This window comes from Contarinia nasturtii, unplaced genomic scaffold (assembly GCF_009176525.2).
Source record: "Contarinia nasturtii isolate CC-2019 unplaced genomic scaffold, AAFC_CNas_1.1 Cnas_scaffold_129, whole genome shotgun sequence".
NCBI classification, from domain to species: Eukaryota; Metazoa; Arthropoda; class Insecta; order Diptera; family Cecidomyiidae; genus Contarinia; species Contarinia nasturtii.
The window spans coordinates 4,225,208-4,240,449 of record NW_022197486.1 but is presented as its reverse complement, the minus strand read 5'-3'; the positions used below and the strand labels follow the sequence as shown (position 1 = coordinate 4,240,449).

The 15,242-nt window shown below is 34.6% G+C and overlaps 1 long non-coding RNA gene across 1 annotated transcript; it reads left to right on the top strand.

Moving 5' to 3' along the window:
• The first annotated feature begins 4,883 nt into the window (after positions 1 to 4,883).
• On the top strand, positions 4,884 to 5,659 carry LOC116350114. The gene is made up of 3 exons (XR_004201992.1): positions 4,884 to 5,109; positions 5,243 to 5,472; positions 5,570 to 5,659. It is a non-coding gene; the product is annotated as an uncharacterized LOC116350114 (long non-coding RNA).
• The last annotated feature ends 9,583 nt before the right edge of the window (positions 5,660 to 15,242 follow it).

Here is a 15,242-nt window from a genome sequence, read left to right as displayed (position 1 = left end):
CTCTCTCTCTCTCTCTCTCTCTCTCTCTCTCTCTCTCTCATCATTTCGTTCACAATTATTTATGTGCAGCGAAAACTTTCTCAAAAGATTATTACTTGCGCGTCGAATACGTGCAATGGAATTTTCAGTCAGCAGTTTGAACATTTATCTTTTCTTTTCCATCAATTTAATAAGATTGTATTCAATGCTCATTTGGTTTGTTCAAATAGTTTACAGAGAAGAGAAAGTGGTGTTTGTCTGTGTGGCATGGAGAGTGAGTGCATTTTTGGCCAATAAATTTCATTCAAATACTTACGCGGCGCGAACGCAAAACAAAACGAATCGGATGTGGGGTGGTGGATGTGGAGAAGGCATGCAAAGAATGACGCGAACTGTAAACGATTTCGGAAATTGGAATTATTTTTACGCGTTTGCAACATTGCACAAATGTGCACAATAAAAATTAATCTTTGCTTGTTCATTATCCGCTTGGTTGTTGGCTACATTCGAATTGAAGAAAACTCTTTTTCAATGAAGCACGGTACAGCAAGCTGTCGGGTATTAACATTGCTGTAACAAACAACAAATAGCGAATACTTCTGGTATGATTCGGTGTGTGATGACACCACCGCCATCATCACCAACACCACACCATCATCATTATCATCGTCGTCGTCATCATCAGCGCGACAGGCACAGCATTGGCAATGAACGCATGCAAGCGAGATGGAACGATGTAATTGTCACTATATCTGTCAATGTTTTTATCTGCATCTGTCGTGTTCGGTATGCATATAGCCGGTATGCGTTTCGCGTCCATTTTCCAAAATGATATATGTAATATAATGCATTTGGCAAAAGGTCTTATTTAGACATAGGTCGTTACTTTTATGCACTCTATGAACATTTTTCGCGCTTCCTTTTTCACCCATTCCATTTTATCGCGATGTAATTCCCGTTCACATTGCCAATAGTATGCACTTGGTATGCACATCGACATCATTGGAGTGTCTACTCCAGTGTTCATACATTATGAGATTTTGGGGCTTGCTTTCTCCTTCTCTCTCTATCTCTGTCTCTCTTGTCCCTCATGTGTGCATTTTTGTTGTAGTTTCACCTCTTTTTCGATCATTTTGTCTTGGAATAGAATTGAATTGAAAAAAAGATTTTATTGAACAATTTTCCCAATTTCATGGACTAGTGATTTTCCGCTTGTGCACGCTATTCTCAATTATAATTTATAATATATCTATTTTATGTGCTGTTATTACAATGGTTCACAATTGTTGGGGGGTATCTGGTAAAGTGCTGGCATTGGCGGCTGAACGTTCATTGAACACGGGCCCGCACACAATACGATTAAAGTGCCCAAAGAGATGCGGTGAAAGGAGAGAGAGAGAGGGAGCGAATGAGAGGAAGAGTGATGCTACACTATGATCGAACCAAACGGCAGATAGAGAAATTTCAAGGCGTTTTGTATCATGAACTGTGTTAGAAAAGCACAGCAAACACCAATATCTCAAATGCCATCACAGCCAACGATCAAACGCAATAAGATACATTGTTGTTCAACGTGTTTGGATGCTTTTCATTCAACTGAACTTCTATATGGTGCAAAGTCCAAGTAAAACTAACAAAAGTATCACAACCTTACACCGACTTTTAGTTCTGTTGATTTCATTTGGTGCCTGTTTTTATTTTACACTTTCTATTGATCTATTCTCGGTGATTGTCACGCAAGCCGTTTCAGGTTGTGCTGAACTTCATGGCCTTCAACATTTTTAAATCACTACATAAAAAAGAAACGGAGAGAGAGAGAGAGAGAGAGAGAGAGAGAGAGAGAGAGAGAGAGAAAAAAAAAAGAAACAGCAAGAGGGAGAGAGAGTGAAAAATGAGTGGCAAAGAGAAAAAGCGGTGCTCATTTCCACTCAATCTCGAAACGGTAGTGACGAAGCAACGAAGACAGAGCAACACTTTTCTATAACATTGTATGTTTCTTATATATGGATTTTTTCTTTCCTGTTGGATGCATGCCATGCTAAACGTAACATCTCTTGCCCGTATTACTCTCAAGTCACATCACAAAGTTCAAGCGACAAAACGTTTACGCGACTGGTGATGAACATGTGCAGCACTAAACTATGAAAGCATACAACTGCCACATGTGTGTGTGTGTGTGCAGCATACACCAAAATGCACCATATTATTTTTACAGATTCATCATTATTACAGTCTAACATATCATTTATTTTTCACCATATCCGATTTTCACATGGTCGCGTATGCCTGTCACTATGAGAGGCAAACGAACATTTCTCATTTTATTCAAATCAATTCATCGAGACGGCGACCGAAACGTACCGAACTGATTTTAACATCTTATTATTATTAAATTTTCTTTTTTTTTGAATAGCTTTGTAGCATCGGATTTAAGCATGTTTCACTGAGCTCATCCCATTAAATGTCCACTTGACAGTAAGGCTTTTATATTCGAATATACTTGGGGTATTTAGAGAACATGAAATTGCCGGATATAATAATAATCGGCCAAAAACACTCGCTACCAGCAAATCGCGTTAATTACCCATCATAGTTACTGGTTCGTTGTATCATCCGCACATCATCAACATCATCCGCACATCTGAAATTGATGTGCTGCGTCGCATGCATCAACCAAAATTTTCGAAATTATTTCAACTCTTTTTCCATCAACACTATTCGCCCATCCACTGTCGTCATCATCGTCAACATCATCTGATCATATCTATTTTCTTTTTTTTCTCTCGTTCAGCTCTTGCTTGTTCACCAAAAACTTTTTCATAATCGCTTTTACTACTTTAAGCGGCCAACAAAAACACACCGCATAAAATAAAGCGGATAAAATATAGAATCCTTACAAATATTTTAATTACTTTAGCTAATTGAGAATGGGCAGACTTTTTTTTTCGTTGAATGTGGTCGGTTGTCCTTATCTTCTGATGTGGCAATCTTATGTGCACCAACCAAGCTATGTTGCCAAAGCATAAAACAATGATTATTTTACCCATTTTTTTGTTCATTCCAACGATAATGCTGACCGCGCGCGTACTGCACATCTTCGCCTGAATACGGAAATATAAGCGAGACAATTAAATTATAATAGTAGTGCAATCAACCTGCTTTGAGTTGGTAATTTTATCACAAATCACAACATTGTCTATATGAGTTTGGTTTCTGGTCGTCGGTCGACCGTTTTTTTCTTCTTCGTCTTCTTTTCGTTGCTCTGCGACTCAGTATAACCGTGTATAATCTTTTCCTCATTTTATACTTACGCGTTTTCATCTTCGGCTTTTTTTCTCCTATATTATCTAAGGACAGTTTTGTCGTTTGTCAATTTCTTTTCGTGCAATTCACCATGTTATTGTTTTCTTTGACCCCGGAAATTGAACGGGCGACAAAGAAAATTGATTGCACTTCCCTTTAAAAAAAATGCTTTTGAACAAACTCAAACTAAAATTCGACGAATAAGAAATTGGCTTGAATGAAGTGAAAAATCATTCTTTTGTCTATATATTTTTATCTGTGCAAACTATTCTGGCCGTTTTTCAATTCAAGGCGATATTGAGTACAAAAATCAATTTTCAACCGATCAACAATAAAATGAAAGAAAAAAAACGAATTGGTTTTGTTTTTTGGTTGTCGGTTTTTGTCATCGCGATTAATGAGATGATTTCGGCAAAAAGATAGACAGAGAGATGAATATGATTTGATGTCTCTTTGTAACCCCATTGGACAACAAATTGAAATATGAATGGATACAATAGATGCCACAAATCAATGGAAAACCGTTTGACAAATAAAAACATCCATCCACCCACTGCTCTGTCTAATGAAAATTAGCGAAGTAAATTCGATGCGAACGCCAACATTTAATATAATCAATTTAATCAACACATCATATAGCATGCAAATAACTGATTAAAATAATTAATTGATAACAATTATTAACTTTTATGACTTATTATTATCAATTATGTTAAAATTTAACAAACAATCTATGACAATAGACAAAATTTGCATATTGATTACAAACAAATAGTTTTCGAGAGAATTAAATTTCGATAAAAGTGGGAAACGATGCATAAATTCAAATAAAAATGTGATAATAAAAATCAATGGGCAATCATCATTTGAGCCACTTTACAGTTTACAATGCATCATTGCATCAAATCATGTCAACATCCATTCAAAAGTAAACATACTTCATTTGTGATGTAAAAAAAGAGATGATGATGGACACTTGGCATGAACATTTGAAAAACGCTTCGGTGAACACGATAGACACAGATCAGAAATGCACAAATCAACCATGTTGCATTTACCCATCAGTTGAAATGATAAATATAATTTGATCAACATTTGTGTTACTATCGATGCTTGGACGCATACAAATAGATGTTCGACATAATCACATTGAAGTCAGATGATGACAATAAAATACATGCAAATCAATTGATTTTCGATTGAATTGCTTTTCTTGAGAAATGAAATCATTTAATGATTGATAGGAAATATCCAAACGTAATTTTGCAAATGAATATTGACATTCAAAGTGACCTTACAAAAATAGTAGAACAACACAAACAATTGGTTTTTCGTGGAATTGGTTTTCGATATAAGCAGACAACTTTAGTGTATAAAAAACCGGTTAACAGCCAAAATACAATGTATAAAATTATAAGTTTGATGAAACCACTTTCGCAGAACCGAAATAACTTTCGCGCAGAACAGTTTAATTTGATTTATTTGCATAATTTTATAAAAATATAAGTAAAAAAGATAATACACAAAAAAATTATTAACCAAGATTGATTCTTGAGAGGGGCTGTACATGATATCATTTCGTGGGTATATAAGATAAAACATTTGACCATCCATTTAGTATTGGGAAAACAGTCAATATCGAAACGATGGCTTCGAAACATTTTGTATTTTTGCTTGCTGTTCTCTACTTGACATTCGTCATTCATTGTTCTCATGGCGAAGAAGAGGTTGCTTCTCAAGACGATGAAGAGAATTTTACTGTAGACGGAGAAGATTACATTTATGACGCAGATGATTATGAAGAAACTTACGAAGATGACAGTAACGGTAAAATAACTAATTTAAATAATTGCATTGTGCGAATAGCACAAGTATTTGAAATTATTAACTAGAAATACTCTCATATTTTTTTAAGTAAATTTTAGTTTACGTATTTATGTTGTGTTTTCTCTCTTTACAGCTATCAAATCAGAAATAAGCTGCGATGATTGCAAATCGATAATAGGAGAATTGAAAAAAAATGGTTGTCATTGTGATGAATCTATGCCGAACTCTGTGCAACGTATTTTGTGTAATAAACATGATAGCAAATATCTTTGCAATGCTGCAGGAAGTTCCGATACATCTGAGAATATCTGCAATAAATTGGACAAGTACTGCGAAACGTAAAACGTTATTAACAGATTTTGTGTAAGTTTTTTTCCTGAATGTCATAAAAAGATTAAAAAAAATCTCTTACTGTTTAAGATTTAACTAATGCTCTCGAATTTTCCTTTAATTTTTTCAGAAAATCTGAATAACCTTTGTTTATGACAATTGATCGATGTGCTCAATGTTACCCAACTCAATTTGACTTTCAAATTCAATTCGAGAACAGATTATTACAAAGATTTTCTCTGTTCAAATGTATCTGTTATGAAATAAGTATTTAGTAAAATCGTAATTATTTAGAAAACAGAAAATGGTCTTTGTTTTATTGATGTAAAGTCTCACAAGCGCTCTCCTTACATCACGAATGTACGCAACAATTTGTATGCCTCTCGCTCGTTGCTAGTGTGTTGTTCTTGAGGACTGAATGATATTTGACCCGATGCATAGATTGAATTTTATCAAACATTGGATAAAGTTCATTATCTAAAATGAATTTTAACCGACGCACAAATTTTTCTCAGTTTTATCCGACGGTGTTTAGCTCGGGTAAAATTCATTTCTCAAATGAATTATATCCCTATCAAAAATCATGTTGGCTAAAGTTCATTTTTTTATATAAATTTTATCCGACGATTTTTTGGTTGGTCAAATTCAATTTCAAGCCGTACTTGTGCATAGTAAAATTGGTCGGTGTGTATAATAAAAAAGGCAGTTGTTGTTTAAAAAAAAAAAATAGAACACATACAGATGAAATATGCTTACTAATGTGGCAAAATACATAATAATATGTATATTACACATGCATGTGCATGACGATGCCGTCTTTCAACAGAGTATAAAATCGAACGTTTAACCCTTCATTCATCACCGAGCGAATCAGGTTTGTCATGAACGGCACCCATTGCTTCCACGGCCAAAATGCAAAAGCACACTGTGTGTATGCATGCAAGCACATAAGTTTTGCTATGATATATTATGACCGTTATATTCGTTCGCTTCAGCTCTCTCCCCCCCCCCTCTCTCTCATTCTCGCTCGCTCGCTCTCTCTGTGTTTGCGTGTATACGCTTCGAAAATGTTTATGCTCATAAATGTGCTCAAAATGCAAAATAAAATTGATTGGCCAGAATTAATGGATGCTTTGTACGTTTTAATTAATTTTCGCTGATCAGAAATCAATTTATCAAGCCATGGGAAAATGAAATTAAAATTATATTACCTTACATTACATTTATTCATTCAATGCATGTATAAATAATAGATTTTTTTTCCGCCATTGAATGCATATTCCGTTGGAATTTGCATGCATTCACATTGGACAAATATGATGATGATGATGATGGTGGTGGTAAATATTGCATAACTAGAGGTGAGCATATGCTAGAGTGGTACAGAATTACATTGCTATTGGATCGTGCAGATCATCTGAATCTTTATTCAATTACTTTATACAAATTTTTTGTTTTCGTTCCTCGTTCAGTTGCCCGAATTACTATCAACCTTTTTATTTACAGGAATCGCGCGATGTAGAGAACTTTGGACGAACACGATGCACTTAATTGAATATCAATAATAATCATTCGTGGTTTTTTTTTTGTTTCCGTCGAAACATAAATGCCAACTTCTTTTTTTTACAACGTAAAATTGTGTGAAATGTGTCAACAAAAGCGAAGAAATTGAATCAACTGCATCGAATAAACACCGGCGATTTTTTGTTCGTTGGTTGTCATTTCTTTTAAACACAATCGTTTATTGATTTATTTACTTTTTATCAGAAGAAAAATACATTATCATAATCATCAATTCGTAGTACGAAGTTGCGTCGATTCTATCATCAAAAAATCACATGAACATTCAACCATCTCTGCTCACTGGAGATAATCAATTGTTGACCAACGACTAACGGAACAAATCAATTGTTTGGCTGCAAATACTCTCCCATATTTTTTTTGATGAATCTTAATCTTTATAATTGATGTGATTCATTTAAAAACGGAACTCAATTCATTCGGCACACAGCGAACAAGAGAAAATATCTCTTCAATTGAATGAAAGCGTGATGAATCGAAAGAAAATCGTAAGAAATACGGAGAAAAAGAGGGATAAACATTCATTTTATTCTCTTTTCAATCAGCAAAAAGTATTTGATACTCACTTTGTTGGATATCGTTATCAGTCGAAGTAAGAAGCAACTGTATAAGCCCATGAATTTGTTTTTTCTCGCATCTTCTTTCAACTGTGTGTGTGTGTTTTGTTTTGTTGGAAATTCGTTGCAATGTTTTCGTTACGTTCATTGAAAAACTTACCGTAACTTTGACGATTTCAAAGTTTGTTTCCTTCCCTCGCTTCCTCTCCTTCTCTCTCTCTCTCTCTCTCTCTCTCTCTCTCTCTCTCTCTCTCTCTACCAGAGAGTCTCTAGTTTTTCTCATACTGTAATATGATACAAAAAGTCTTACGTACAATAACAATAAAAAAACTCGATAGTTTGAGCTCTTGATGTCTTGAAAGTTTTTGATAGAAAAGTACGATATGATATTGTATGTGTACGATTTTTTTTTGACGTTGATTCGACCGAATTTTTCGTCTAAATGTCAATAAAACTGATGAAATAGAAACTTCTTCATTTTACACCCGATTTTAAAAAAACTTTCATTTCACTTCAATCGCATTTGTACATATTACTCAATCGAATTTGGAATGCTCTCTTTTTCGCAGAGGAATTATGTGGAACGTGTGAGCAATTCGCCTGGTTTTTGTTTTCGTCGAACAGAAAACGCATGGTAATTTATTTTCGACGGCTAATAGGCTTATGGAATTTAATGCCACACAAGTAAACATATTATTGATTTCAGTTGAATTAATTGAATTGATGTCACCCGGACCACCCCCGGATGGGTGTGTGTGTGTGTGCGTGCATGGCGACCAATATGAAAATGCGGTATGCAGAAAATGGCTTCGTGATCAATGAGCGTATAATACAACGTTAAAATAATCCAATCAGACTTCTAATGGTTTTAAAAACATGTGGACAATTCTTTAATTTGCATATTGTTTTCCGTTCGATCGCTTGCTCCACGATTTCAAAGTGTGAATGCATTTAATGTTCTCGTTAATCGCAATTGTTTTTTTTTTTATTTCACTTAATAAGGTTTTTCCAAAGAAAAATGCCATTTATGCTATGTATAAATAAATGTTGTTGTTTTTTTTTTCTTATTCGTGTAATGTATTAAAATTTAATTCGTTTCTGTCGATTGACTGACACTTGAGCATCAATTAATTGCGAAAATCCAAAACAAATCAAAAGTATTCGAATATGTTGTTTTCAATTGATACAACGGGATTAAATAGGCTCAATGGCTGTTAAATTGTATGCCCGATGGAATCTAGTAGCTGCGGAAACAAAATCGTATCAGCGTGTAATAATGCCTGCCACCTTGAAAAAAGTGATATAGATACTATGCAGGCTGGAGGAGATATCGAATAGCGATTTAAGCTGACAACTGAACAGAAACTGCAATAAAACAAGAACAACAACAAAAAAAAGAACAACGTGGCCAGCAAAGGGATTGGATGTGTGGATTCAAACAACATTTTTCGTCGATTAGTGTGTATGTGTGTGAGTGTATTGACCAAACACCGAGAAGCACGACACATCGCAATGAACAAGAGGAACAATCGATGAGAAACGATGATTAAATTTTGCAACAAGCATATGAACGAATGAAGAGCGGGAGATGGGGGAGGGAGGCAGGAAAAACGCACCGTCTAATAGCATACGGTCTTTTGACAACTAACCGATACATAACATAACGAAACGGTATTACATCACTTGTTGTGTACCGTTCTAATGTTGTCCTTTTCGCATAATCGCCACAAAATTTACAGTGCCTTTTATCGTGTGAACGTTGTTGGCTAAATTGCAATTCACAAATGTTGCAAATGATGTCGTCGTCGTCGGAGGTGGCTATGAGAAAGAGATGTAGTTATGTGTAAGCTTGTTTGCTTTGTTCGCCACTACAAATGCCATATCAATAGCAAATGGCATGGCCGATTATTGTGTCGTGAATGCTGATGCATGCATGCAAATCCTTATATGTCCCTTCATTCATTTGTCTTGCTATTGATGTGTGTGTGTGTGTTTGTGCTCTCTAGTTCGTGTGCCTGTAATCAAGCCCATGTTGCCCCGTTTTATCATTTGATTTGAGAATTGCTTTTGTTTCAGTTGGCCATCTTTTTTTCCACCATTTTCATTTAAAATGATTTTCATTTGCGCCATCAATATTTATTTGTGTAGTTTTCCCATTCGGGAAAACAACAATGTTCGGCCGTGTAGATACAATGCGATGCATTCAAACACATTCTCAAACAAAAAAAAAAAAGAAATGAGACTGAACAACCAGTGCATGACCACGTTTTATTTTCGTTGCTGTCTGTTTTTTTATTTCAAATTCACAATGTCATTCTTTGAAATTGCTGCAGTCGTTGGTTTCGTTGAATCGAAGTCGATGTTATTGGGTATTCGAATGTCGATAGTTATTGCCATCAAAATCGATTTCCGATTGCATAGATGGCATCGTAATGATAATGATAATTGTACCGATTGAACGATTGGATAATTGAATTTACCATCACCTACAACGAAATTGAAACGAAAGGTTTCACCATACCAACGAAAATGACAGCAAACAATGGTCATATATACAACAACAATGTTACCACTGTAAATTGCCCCGCATATGCGTGTGTGTATGCTGAAAATGTGAAATACAAATGAATTTTTTTTTGATTTTCATTTTTTAATTAGAATCACTGATTGGATTCAAATGAAACGGGCCCATTTTGACACGCTATACTTTCATTTCATTATTTTCGCATCGTATAACTAAATCTATCGTTTGCGTTCACACAAAATTGTTCTCTCCCCTTCTTCTCTCATGCACTCATTGATATTGTGCCGAAAATCTGTCGATTATAACGCTTTATTGATTTTATGAGCGGCACTTAAACATCATACAATTTTGGGTAATAATTTTTCAGTGAGGCAGAAAATTGCACACGATCGAAAACTGATCAGAGATTAAGAAAGCTGAAATGTGGTCTTTGATGAACTTCTTTATCGTTTCCGTGTCAACGTACAAAAGGTACAAAAACCTTTTAGCCAAATCAAGTGAAAATCAATCAAAATCATGTATAAATGTATGAACGAAGGTGAGTATGCTGATCCTTCTTGATCTCATAACGAAATTGATGCGTCTATATGTGCAGCAATTCAGCATTCAATAAAATTCATTTGCAACAAATATACAGTGTATTATGCATTCGATCAAAATTGGTTGTCATTGTTCATTTTTGTGCATCAATTTCAATGTGCTACACACACATACACACTCAAACCCATTGTGAGCATCATTAAACGCTAAGAAAAACAATATAGATGCTGCTTTATGCAGCCAACACACATTCATACGTCCGTTTTATCATATTGCTTTAACAGACTGCATAGTTTTCGAAGTTCATTGCATAAATCTCAATATGCTGAAGAGAATCAAATCAATTTTCAAAATCCTATTATAACATTCACATGTGTACGAATATCTCGTTCACCTTTGCTCGCTTCTTGACAAACGAAATGTGCAACTTACGGCATTGCAAATCCATCGGACCGGTTTTTTTTGCTGTGTGCTCTCATTCTATTTTCCGATTTCCGACAGAAAAAACTACACGTCTGAGTATTGAATAATTCGTTGTCTCGAAGTTAATATTCAAATCTTATCACAGAAAATGGCAAGTCAGAGAGTGATGCGTGTGTTCAATTGATCGACTTGCAGTTGGATCGAACATTTTTTGGAGTCGGTGAAAAACGGGGAAAAAGCTTAATCGACTTTTTCCCACTTTTACCATTACCCTCTCTAAAATCTTTGATGTCAACACCAATGGCCACTCTACCCATACACAGAGTTCTCAACAGATCCTTTTCAAAACCAATTTCATTCAATTTTCAGTCAATAATTGAATGTATCGAACTGTATGTGCTTGCATCACTGTATCTGTTCAATGGTATTTCACCTTCGAATTTGAAATCATATTTCATTCTATCGATATTGATATCGTTTTCAGCACTTATGAGACATGTCATTTTGATTTCGCATTATACACGACAATTTTTTTTTCTCTCTCTCTCTCTCGAATATGCAACTTTTCTGCCAATTTTTTTTTCATTGCATTCATTTTGATTCACATGATTGAATGAATCAATTATTATAATGTTTGACTTTGAATGAAAGTAGCCTTACATATATGGCTATTGCCAATATATGAAATTGTGCGAGCAAAATGTAAATATAATTCTGCATAAAAAGCTAACGAAAAAGAAAATGTTTAACAAAAAAGTTTGTTTGAATGAACGCAAAAATGCTGGAACAAATTATAAATAATTAATTAGGTCCGAGAGAAAAAAAATGGAACACATAACACTTTGCCCGAACAAGTGCACAGTTTTTTTTTGTAGAAAAGGACATACTCCACTGATTAGCTTGATTTAGAGAATTTATGCCAACATTTTTTTTGCTCACTTTTGACCAATGCAGATTTCATCAATGGACACACAGGGACAATTGGAGTGGTGACGATTGTAAAGTGGTGAGTCCTGATGGAAATACAACCGTGCCAAGTATGAAAAATACTGGATTCGAATGTATTACATAAATTATTCGTGAATTCCGTGTCCATGTTCATGTAAATGTAAAGCATAGATTGCATGTTACTATCATTTTTCGGTTTTGTTATGTTATCCAATCGGGTTGTATCACCACTCATCAGTTGCATTGTTGTGCTGAAGAAGAAATGGGCACTTTCATTTCCGCACGAATACTATCCAATTGATAATTGATGATCATCGATGTACCCGAATTCTAGCCATTTCATTTACTACAAATTATACAAAGATCGACATGAGATTTTCACACATTTTTTTTTTCGTTTGAGGTTTTAAAAACGTTCGAAGTGTTGTGTGATTATAAATCAATGCATTTTTTTGGGGTTTTTGAGAACAATGGGTTCCCCAATTGAGAACAGGGCTTATTTTTCTACATGTAGAAATATAGACATTAAAACCCGTGTTGGCTTTTATTTTGGGGGAAGGAAAGCTTTGTCACATTCGAAATACTAACGATTCACTTTTATTTATATACAGGATTTAATCAAAATTGATGCTCTTAAGAGGAAAGTGGAATGGAGAAAGCGAGAAATGAAGAGAAAGAGAGAGAGAGAAAGAGAAAGAGAGAGATGAGAAATGGTGAAAGTGAGCTTCGATGAAACAAATGTTCATAATATGAACTTCAGTGTGTAAGAAAAAGATGTTGCTTTATTGCATTTATAATTTTTCCTTGTACATGATTCAATTGTTTTAGTTGTTGAGTGCATTGTCTTTTGATCGGCATCCATATTGAAGCGACAAATGGCCGTAACTGTCCAAATGCAAAAGAAAAACAACAACTGTGTAACAGATTCGACAGAAGTGGAAAAGAAATGAACAGAAATATGGAATCGTTCTCATATGTATGAATAATTTTCTAGGGGACGGACAACATTATAAATATTAGAATATTAGCGGAATATTAGCAAAATATTAGCAAAAATTAGTTTGTTTTGCTTCACCATTGCTTGTTAGAGAATTGCGCACTTTGCTCACCGAACACTTTTTTTGTTACTTTAAGTGTTTTACTATTTAATAGAAATAAATTTTATTTTTTCTAAACCAGGAAAAATAAAAAAATGTTAAATGTTCATCTAAGAATTTATGAAAAATTCATACATGATTTCACTTTGAGATCAGCTATTTGACGTTTGACGTTTATACTAGTGAACTAATATTAGCAATTGCTAATAATATTAGCAATAATAGTAGATTTTTTTATTAATATTAGAAAAATATCAGCAAAATTAGCAGTAAACTATGAAACTAGATTTTACTAGATTTTGTGTCCGTCCCCCAGATAATTTTCATCGTGACATATTCGGAAGTGTGTTGAACGAGAGAGACAGAGAAAAAATGAACAACGAAAGCATCGAACTGTATGTATATTGTGTTGAATGGTGTTGCAATACATTGCATTGAAAATGTGTGAGTTTTGAAAAAGTACAAAATAACCGAAAGAGAAATGGAATATTGCATGTGCGGCGACAATGCAGCATCTCGTACAATTCATTTTCCATAAAGCCGGCTGTAAAGTAAAAGAGATTTTTGAGTGAGACAAAAAAGCTCACCAAAATCGCTCCTATTCAGTTCGTTCAATGAACGCCAACTGCCAACAATAACTGACAAACAAATTGAATTCATATTATTCGCCATCCGAATGAAGAAAAAAATGGAAGCGGCAACACGCGCCCAACTAAAACACAGGATAAATGTAGTGAAAAAAATGGAAGCACGGATGCAAACAGGAACCATAAGAGGAACCATACGGAGAATGAGAAGACACTGTCATGGCGTACACACACATGCAGCAATTTGTTCGACAATGATTGTGTTGTTTTATTTTCACTTCTCTTGCTCTCGCAAGATTTTCATTTTGAATATGGATCCATTTGCAATGTGTTTTTTGGATCCAAGCAATGGATCTAACGTATGCACATTTTCAGAGGTTTTCCATATGTTTTCTGTCTTCACTATGGATATGGCATCGTCTTTGTCGATGTTTATACTCTCCCCCCACCCTCACATTCAATTCATTTTTCTTCACGATTTTTCGAACTTCGTTCAGTTTTATCCATTTATTTAATTTGGTCGTGCCTTTGTTCGTTTATCGCTTTCCTTTACAGAAAATATCATTTCAATTTACACTAAGCATGCCGTTATCATGTGTGCAATTGCAATTTTTAGTCAATGCGTTTTTTTTGTCTTTGTTGTTTTTTTTTTTTATTTGGTCCGTACAGTGTCTTTATATCTTGCCATTGCTAGATACGCCCGTTGTCTTCCTTTGTTTCCATCTTCGTTCGTGTGATTCATTTTCGTTTTCACTCTGCCGTTTTTTTTGGATTTGTCTGCTGTGGGTGCTGCTGATATTTCTACACTTGAAACGAATTGCGAACGCGTCACCAAAGACGAAGATTATCTTTCGTAACGTATGTTACATTTCGATGATGTTATTACGTTTATCAAGTACATACCAGCAATCTATACACAAACATATATTTCATTTTTCACATACATTTCGGTATAAACAGTGAAGAGAAGGAATCAATCGCAATGGGCTCGAGGTATGATAACTTTTGAACGCTTCAAAATGTTGTTGTTGATTATGGTTAAATTCAGTAACTTGAAGAAAAAAAAAGTCGGGGAAAATTAATTGAAAGATCGATGTCGTTTTTTTACAGAAGGAAATAATATTTTTAGAATAAAATTAAAAGATAGTTACTTACGCTTAGTACGATGCGACTAAATACCGAAATATGGAATTTATCGTCTTGTTGAAACAGCGGCGGTTGTTCAGCGATACATTTTGAAAATGAATATCAAACTCCTGTATAACAATGTTATTTGTACAAAAAGCTGAAAATGTGTTTGCAATACGCGTATTCTTTTTACATTTTCACACTTCATGATCATGTTTTACGAGTCTTTAATATTACCAACGCGATTTGATGAAAAAACAGGTGTACATTTGCGAAAATAGCTTAGAAATTGGACTTTGTATTTCAAGAAATGTGTGCTCTTAATTCGCAAAGAAATGATATGTGGAATGCTCAACTCAAATAAAATGTCTACAAAAGTTGTTCGATATCGAGTTTAAGAGCCAGAGCTAGTACATAC